This window comes from Halichoerus grypus, chromosome 8 (assembly GCF_964656455.1).
Source record: "Halichoerus grypus chromosome 8, mHalGry1.hap1.1, whole genome shotgun sequence".
NCBI lineage: Eukaryota > Metazoa > Chordata > Mammalia > Carnivora > Phocidae > Halichoerus > Halichoerus grypus.
The window spans coordinates 150,448,907-150,457,667 of NC_135719.1; the positions used below are offsets into that span (position 1 = coordinate 150,448,907).

At 62.9% G+C, this 8,761-nt stretch overlaps 1 long non-coding RNA gene across 1 annotated transcript; it reads right to left on the reverse strand.

Annotated features, from left to right (window-relative positions):
• Nucleotides 1–341: 341 nt before the first annotated feature.
• On the reverse strand, nt 342–7,891 carry LOC118540272 (uncharacterized). Its single transcript, XR_004919547.2, has 6 exons — nt 7,411–7,891; nt 6,165–6,789; nt 2,946–3,301; nt 1,878–2,128; nt 849–927; nt 342–570 (listed from the first exon to the last, which is right to left on the reverse strand). It is a non-coding gene; the product is annotated as an uncharacterized LOC118540272 (long non-coding RNA).
• Nucleotides 7,892–8,761: the final 870 nt, after the last annotated feature.

Consider the following 8,761-nt stretch of genomic DNA (forward strand, 5'->3'; position numbering starts at 1 on the left):
CAGCGAAACTGCTGAGTTTCACGCAATTCTCCCTGATTGCCTGGAAGGCGCCATTATTTTAATAAAAAAACTAATCAGCCAGCCTCCCCAGCATCTCAGGCTCGGTGTTAATTACAGAGCGGCTGGCCGGTGGGCGGAGCGGAGCATCGACTGTCATCCCAGGGGTGGGGGGCTCTTTTATGTTAAAAGGAGCGAATTAAAAAAAGAGGAAGAGTGTGCTTGCCTTAAAAATAATGGTGATCATGCAGGACGTCCTTCTGACCCACGGGACAGACACCACTACCCCCACGGGCCTCCCCTGGTCCGGGCAGCCCCCGGCCTCCTCCGCGCCCACGCGTCTAGGTTCCCCGAGGAGCAGGGGAGTGGGAGGGGACCCCGGCACCGTCTGGGCCAGTGCCACGGAGGGAACAGAGCTGGGCTGGGCTTCCCAGACACGGCAGGGACAGGGGAAGACCCAAGTGTCAGGCTTCCTTTCCTCTTGCACTCCCTGTGTCCTCTGTCCTGCACCTTCCTCCTGCCTGGAGACAGATGTGATGCTGGAGCTGGAGCAGTCATCTTGTGACCATGAGGCTATGAGCAGAAGGGCAAAAGCTTCATTAGCGATGGCTGGACAGAAAGACAGGAAGCTCTGCGGCCCCGCAAGCCGAATTCAGAGGCTGCCTGCTTTACGCCACACCGCTTGTCACGTAAGAAACGTAAAGCCCACTTGATGAAGAAACCGTTGTGAGCAGGTTTTATTTAATCCCTAAGCAGTGCGTCCATGAATAATCGTTACTAATTAAAAAAAACAAATAAGGCCACTAGAGAAATTTTAAGTGGCTCATTTGTAACTGTGGGCTCCCCAATACCTGGATCATGCATCTCCTGGGCGCCCAAGACGACAGGGCCTGCCCCCAGGACGTCGGGTGGGGTCCTCTGACTTCACCCCTACAGTGAGATCGGGCAGAAGCGATATGTCCCTTCCAGAGCCTCGTTCAGTTGTCAGTTTCTTTCCCTGTTTCGACAAACGTGAGAACACGTGGCACGTGGAAGCCCGCTGCGGCCCCTGCTGGGAGGGCGGCTGCCCCGGGACCCTCTGTGGGCTGTGGGAGGGCGGGAGGTCAGCTGGGGGAGTCACCGGGGCTCGGGGACGGCTTGTCAGCCTGTCCCGGCCAGTACAAGCAGAGGCCCATGGGTCAGAGAAAATAGTGGGGAGAAGTGAAGCCAGGAAAAAAAATAAAGTTTTCTATTGCACTGAATAGAGGTTTAGGCTTTAATTGCAACTTGGCACTGATTTTCAGAATGAATGGAGAATGCACCATTTGATTTCTGTTCATTTTCCCAGTACAGTCATTTGGTGGCACGCCCCGTGGCCCACAGGCCCGTCTCACACCCTCCCTGAAGGTGGCTTTCCTCGAGCCACCCTCGGGCACTGCCTTCGGTTCTGAATGGATGGCGCCCGCAGGGGCTGGTATTGGGCTGGTGTTCGGGGCTCCTCCTTGGCGTCTGGGGGATCCCTGTTTCCTGTCTCATCAGCCCCAGGAAGCTCTGCACGTCCCTGTGGCCGGGGTCACACTACATGTTAATGGGATCCCCAGAACCGCTCCCTATTGAGAGACTGGCCGGAAGGGCAGGGGAGTTGGATGGGCCGGCCGCTTCCCCACCCCCCCAGGTCCGCAGGGCAAGGCCTGTGTGCTGCTCCCAGAGCCCTGTCCTTCCCCGGGGATCCCGGGATCCCAACATCCCCCTCCCCTCCCACTTCTACCCTCAAGCCATCTCTCCCGGGCCCCCTTCCCTCCTGTTCACCAGAACACAGCGCCGGGCCCTGCAGACAGAATCCTGGCCCTGTCACCCGTCCTCTGGCAGATGTGGAGGCCCCAGGGTCCTTGGCCTCTCACCGGCTGCCTGGTGAGACCAGCTCCCGAGGCCACGGCGGGGTACAGAGGGCAGCGGTCCAGAGGACAGCAGTCCAGAGGGTGGGGGCTTCTGGTTTCCTGCTCAGGATGACGGTGAGATGGGCCACCCTCCGCAAGAGAACTCGTCATGCTCCTGGCCCCTGTCCAGCCAGGAGTCCCTCGTGTGCCCCAGGCTCTCAGGACGGTGAGAACTGAACAGAAGTGGGGATGCTTCTCCCGGCATCAAGCAGAACCTTTCAGACAAGTCTGCAGACGCGTCAGTCAGAGCCGGGAGGGGCAGGCACGCGGCGCCCTTGCTTCCCTCCGATGCACCGCGACGGGCCCACCCTCTTTCCTGCTCACATCCAGGAGTCTGCCCCAAACCGGGTCCCTGAAGCCACAAGCAGAACCTTCCGCTGGGGGTGAGCCCGAACAACACTCCAGGAGGCCAGGGTCAGCAGGACCTCCGAGGTTGTGCAGGCCCTGCCCAGGGGAGGCAACCCCGAAGTCCCTTCGACCTGTCCTGGCAAATGTCACCAGGCTGGTCCCTGACAGGCAGCCAGGCCCCCATTCGCAGTCACCCATCTCCAGTTAGCAGGCCCCACGCGGACAACAGAGCTGAGCCTCCGAGGGGTCTGTTGATGGAGTTGGTGTAAAAATCTACTTTGTAATAAAGCTGTTCATAAAAGAGAAACGCCATTTAGAGGCTCTGTTTCCGCGGGAAGCGGGCTTTCTGTCCCTGTGCGTCTTGGGGAAGCAGGTGCCTCTGCTCACCGTCCCGGCCGGGCCCGGCGTGGGGCCCTGGTCTTCGCAGGGACCGTGCCCGGCGGGGGTCTCTGTGAAGCTGCCGTTTAGAGGGAAACCAAATGCCTCTGCTCCCCCCGCCCTCGGCCCCAACGTGGGCACCAGCAGGATGGGACCCAGAGAGCAGGCTGGGGGCGGGCAGGGGAAACCAGCGGTGCAAGCCGGCTCCTGGCTCATCTAGGAAGGAAGCAGGATTGAAGCCCCTCACTCCCCTCCCGGCCCCCAGCCGCCTCTTCACTCAGCTCGGGCCGAGTCTACACCACTCACCGCAGAGCCGTGTAGTGAGATGGACGCTGGCCTCGTCCCACGGGGGCCGTGGCCGAGCCACGGAGCCAGCAGATGGCAGTGCGGGCAAAGGAGCCAGGGTCTGGAGCCGACTCCTGGGTGTGGAGGCTAATCTGGACGCGAAGGGTCTGATGACACCAGGCCGGGGGGAGGCCTGGCCATGGGTGAGGGGTCACCCACGTGGCTGCCCTGAAGGTGCCTGAGGCTGGAGACGTCACAGGCTTCCTAAGCCGCAGGGCCGGGACACTGGGTGGCCTCCCAAGTGGCCTGGGCTTCCTCACAGCGTGGCAGCCGGGTTCCAAGGGGCTGCCGCAGAGGGCCCGGTCAAGCTGCCTCACCTTCGGGGCCGAGAGGTCACACAGCATCACCCCCCACGTTCTACTCACCTGCCGAGACCCACCAAGATCCACGGAGGCCAGCCCCATTCAGGAAGGGCCAGTAGGCCACCCGACGGGGACGGTGAGGCCCTGCACGGGCCTTGGGGGAGCAAGACCGACTCACCCAGCTGTGTCTCTCTGTCTCTGTCTCTCTGAGTCTCTCTGTGTCTCTCTGTATCTTTCTATGTGTCTCTCTAGGTCTCTGTATCTCTGAGTCTCTGTGTCTCTCTGTATCTCTCTGCATCTCTCTGTCTCTGTCTCTGTCTCTCTTTCTGTGTGTCTCTCTCTGTCTCTATGTCTCTCTCTCTGTCTCTGTCTGCCTCTCTGTCTCTCTGTCTCTGTCGCTCTCTGTGTCTCTGTCTCTCTGCATGTCTCTCAGTTTCTGTCTGTGTCTCTGTCTCTCTCTGTGTCTCCTCCTCTCTCTGTCTCTCTCTTTCTCTCTTTGTCTCTCTCTCTCTGTGTCTCTCTGTCTCTCTGTGTCTCTCTCTCTCTTTCTCTCTCTGTGTGTCTCTATTTCTCTGTCTCTCTGTCTCTGTGTCTCTGTGTCTCTCTGTGTCTCTGTGTGTCTCTCTCTCTGTCTCTCTCTCTCTGTCTCTGTCTGTCTCTCCCGCCCCCCTCCCCCGCCCTGGGGGTAGCCAGCTGCCAGGGCACGAGGCCGCCCCGCGGACAGGCCCGTGTGACAAGGAAATAATGTCTCCGGCCAGCAGCCAGTGGGGACCTGAGGCCACCAGGAGGCAGGTGAGGGGCCTGGAAGCGGGTGCCCTGCTGAGCCCCAAGGACACCTGGCCGAGCCCTGGAGACACCTGGCTGAGCCCCGGGGACACCAGGCCGAGCCCCGGGGACACCTGGCCGAGCCCCAGGGACACCAGGCCGAACCCCAGGGACACCAGGCCGAGCCCCGGGGACACCTGGCCGAGCCCCGGGGACACCTGGCTGAACCCCGGGGACACCTGGTCAAGCCCCGGGGACCACCTGGCCGCAGCCCGAGAGGCCCTGGGCCAGAGGCACGAGGCTAACCCCGGGTCCTGAGCGTGGACACGGTGAGGCGGGAGCTGCTCTCAGCTGCTCGACGCGGGTGATGGGGACACAGCAGCAGGAAAGGAGACACCCTCGTGGTCTGGGGGCAGCAGGGACCACTCAGATTTTGTTGTTCTTCTTGAAAGGGTCTGTGTCATTTAGAGACACTTAGAGATGCACAGCTGCCCCGGGGGTTCGCTCCAAACCGCCCAGGGGACAGGGACGGGGCAGGGAGGAGCAAGCACGGGGAGTCCTCTGCGTGGCCTGCCCGGCCGTGGGTGTGCCTGGGGTCAAAGAGTTCACACGTGGGGGCGCAGGCAGGCCCCGCCCTGCGGTGCTGGCCCAACAGCCCCCCTGCCTCTCCTGGGGGCGGCCTCCCTCCCTCCCTCACACAGCCTCTCCCACCTCCCCACGGGCCCTGCGGGAAGCCACAGTGGTCCCAGGTCCCCAAGTCAGCCTGCTGGACTCAAGGGGGGACAGAAGGGCAGGGGGGTCCCTGCTGGGAGCCAGAGCACCCTGGGGGTCCCTGAGTTTGGAAGTGAGTGGGCCCCACAGCCCCTCTGTCCTCAACACTGCCACCCTCTCCTTGGTGAAGGGAGAGCCCAGATGAGGGGGCCACGTCTGTCCTGCTCCCCTGCATCTTTCCTGCAGACTGTCCCTACGGTCCTGGCCCGGCCTCCACCAGGCCCGCCTCCTCCATCCAGCAGCCTCCTGCCTTCCTCCCTCCTAAAGGCCCTCTCTGGGGGGCTGGCAGCCTTGACTCTGGGGCCGGGATGCTGAGCTGGACATTCAGGCCGACCTCCCAACCCAGCCCCAGTGGTCGCACTGACCCCCCCATTCCCCTCTGCAGGCCAAGTCTTGGACTCCAGGCCAGGGCCAGCAGAGGCACCTCATTCCTGCACTGCTGTGGCCACCGCGGGGTGTCCTGTCCCCGTACAACAGCCCAGGCAGGACTGCCTCCGGGAGAAGAACCCAAGGGCTCCTCCACCAGGACTGAGCTCGGAGGGCCGCGTCCCACTCCAGCATGGGGAGCAACTGAGACACGTGCTCTGTGCCCACCTCGCTGCCCGAGAAACCCGCCCAGTGGGGACGGAGGCCCTTCAGGTCCACGCGACACCGAGTATCCGGCCCACCCATCCCAGAAGTCTGCTCCCACCTGCCCTCCTCACAGCACCCCTACAAGCCCTCCACCAGGAGGGCAGACCACATCGGGATTACAGCATTTCCTGCCTGCGCCTTGACCCTCCAGCCCGCGTGCACGGGGTTCCCACTGCCCAGCTCTCTCCTCAAACGGGAGAAGTCTGCAGAGGTGGCCGGGACAAGGGAGCAGCCGGCCCCAGCACGGGCACCCGTGGGCCGGCGAGCAGGGGGCCAACACCCCCAGGGACCCTGAGCCTCCTGCACCAGGCCCGCCCGGGTCCGTCCTGGGCCGGGGACCTCATACCAGCAGGGACGGCCAGGCAGCAGAACCAGATTCCTGTCCCCTCCTGGCCTCACCTGGTTGCGCTGGTGCCCCGCCCGCCCGGCCCAGTGCCATGGAGCCAACCTGCCTCCACTCCAATATGCTCTCCTTCCCGGCTAATCCAACTGGAGACTTCCAACCTCATTGTAATTTACAAGGCAGCTGGAGCACAGGATATTTTTAATAAAAATTAGGTACAAGCAGATACAGGGGATTAATAGTTGTATTATGATTTTATAGTTTTCCATATACAGCAGCGTGGAAAAGACAATCAGAGAGCAGAGCCATTTCAGGCAGATAAAATGGGGCATTTATTTTTAATGGAAAGAGAATTTCAGGACTCACCCAGCCGTGGAAAGAGAGCTGCTGACGGCCCTCACTGGCTGGAACAAAGAGGAGGCTGGCGGTGCGGCGGCCTCTCCGAAGAGCCCCTCTGGGTCCGGGGAGAGGCCCCTGGGTTTGCCGAGCACAGGAGGGAGTCACCAGGTGGGAATCTTCAGCCCAGAATCAGAGGGACCTGGGCTGGAGCCTTGCGGGCGTGGCTAAGTCTCTGTGAGCCTCAGTGTCCCCGTCTGCGCAGCAAGGACTGGCTGAGCTCTTAGGAAAAGCGGATGCCCCTCAGAGCCCACGGGAGGGTGTCATCGAAGCTGGGACCCACGATCACATCTGCTCTCCGCTTGGGGAGCAAACACTGAGCACCTACTGTCCTCCCTGAAATCACAGCTGTGCCTTCCATTCAACCCAATCCTGCGGGCCGTACACCGGGGCCTGCCTCAGCCAGGGGGTCTGGCCCGGGCTCAGGCCTGGGGACCGCTTTCCCTGAGCTCCCCAGCAGAAGCCACGTCTCTCCAGGAACCACCAGGAGGCTTCGAAGCTCAGAGCTTGGAAAACGTACCATGGGTTGGAAGGGATTCTGCGGGAGCTGTAGCAGCCCGGAGTCCCCACGGCATCACAGAAGGTGGGAGGTAGCCTGGAGCAGGGCAGCAAGAGGGCAGAGCTTTGGAGACCTGGGGCAGGAAGGGGGGGGCGGGGCAAGGACACCCGGGACACGCAGCCCACCTGGACCAACCTGCAGCGCTGGGGAAGGAGCCCTTCCAGGAAGAGGTCATCTGGCTATGACTGGCCTTCCCTGCTCACAGGATTGCTGTCCGGATGGCCGCCTCTACCCACCACCTGGCCTCCCACAGGGCACTGCTGCCCACCAAGGGCCTCCCTCCAAGCCCCAAGCCCACGAGGCGAGCGACAGGCAGAGTCACGGGACGCATGGGCCAAGCCCGATCCCCACCATCCTGTGGCCTGATAGGACGCGGGATGGCTTCCGAAGACGGGCTCTGCACCAGCTGGGTTGGTTGGGATTCACTGTGGTCTAGGGATTCAGGGCTAGGGAGGAATGGGGTTCCTCCCATGGTTACCCCGCCTCACCCTGAGGAGCCTCAGGGCCTGGTCCTGAAATCAGCTGGCTGTGGGCCTCAGAGCCAGGCGAACATGCCGGCGACGGGGGAGCACCCCGGGCTGAGCCCGTCTTAGGACCAGCCCCTGAGGCCCGGATGAAACGGGGCCTGCACAGCTCAGGCCAAGTCAACGAACTCACCTGGGAGCGGGGGCCTGAGTCCCGCACACGGAACCCCCGGGGCGCACGGGGCGCACGGGGCGGAGGGCGGCAGTGGGGGCCCCACGCGTGGACAAACCATCCATCCATCAGCCCACGAACACAGAACACACGACCGAGCCAGCGCCGGGGCCCCCCAGAACGGAGAGGGGGGCTTAGAGCGCCCACTTTCTAAATCACACAAATTAATTTAGAAATCAGAGCGGCTCCCGCAGCTAGACTGCAGATTTCAAAACAGCTTAACCGATTACCAAACCCCCTTTAAGAAGACAAATTATACCCGCTCCTCCGCGCCTGCCTGGTTAATTATGTATGCGCTTCTGGGAGGCCTTGTGAAATATTCACTAGCTGGGGGTGTGCACTCGCCACTCGCGGCCTCATTTCCGTGCGGGGCCCGCAGTCGCGCCCCCCACCGTCCCAGCACTGGGGGACCGCCAGCCTTGGGACCTCAGGACCCACAGATGCCCCCACCTACCTGACCGCGCACTGTCGCCTCCAGCTCGGCCGCCCAAGGCCTGCCCCCAGAGCAGAGCCCACCCGGCACACCCGCCGCGGAGTCTTCCCACCCTCCCCGCCCGCGCAGCAACCCGAGGCCTATGCATAACCATGTCCAGTGCCAGGCACGGCTTCTCCCTGGCCCAGCTCCTGGCCTCCCCCTCCCGGCCAGCCCCTCCACACCTTCCCCATAATCGGTGTCTGTGTCCCCCAAAAAGGAGACAGGGCCCCCCGCCTCCAGTGGTGTCTTCCTCCTCCTGAGTATTCGGGGGAGCGGCAGAAGGAGGTCCCAGCCACCGAGGGCTGCCTTTGCCAGTGAGGGCTGCGGCCCTGACTCCACAGGCAGCCGGAGCCCCTGTGCCGGCCTCCTTCCCGGGGTCCCAGCATGTCCCCCAGCTCGCACTGGGCACCACAGCCCACGCACAGGGAGACAGTCCTCTGAGCGTCCCCGGGGGGACCGAGGGAGGACACCAGGGGATCATCACCTTCCTCCCCTCCCAAGCTCGGCGGCCTGAGGCGCTCAGCTTTGCCAGGGCCCGCAAGTGCCCGCCGTCCCCTGGAGCCCACCCAGCCGCCCAGGCCGCCCCCTCCCTCCAGGCCACCCAGGGTTCACGAACCCCTTCCTTCCCTCGCACTGACTCGGCACAGCACCGCCAGGCCTCACTCAGGGGCCTTAAATCTCTCAGCCCCTGATCCTGGACATTGTCCTCAGCAGGGGACACTCAGGGTCCAGACGGCGCCAGGCTGGTGTGGACCGGGGACTGCGAAGCAGGTGACACTAAGTGACTGGTATAACCAGCCCAGAGCGAGGGCAGCCAGCCAGCTCTTAGAAGAAGCA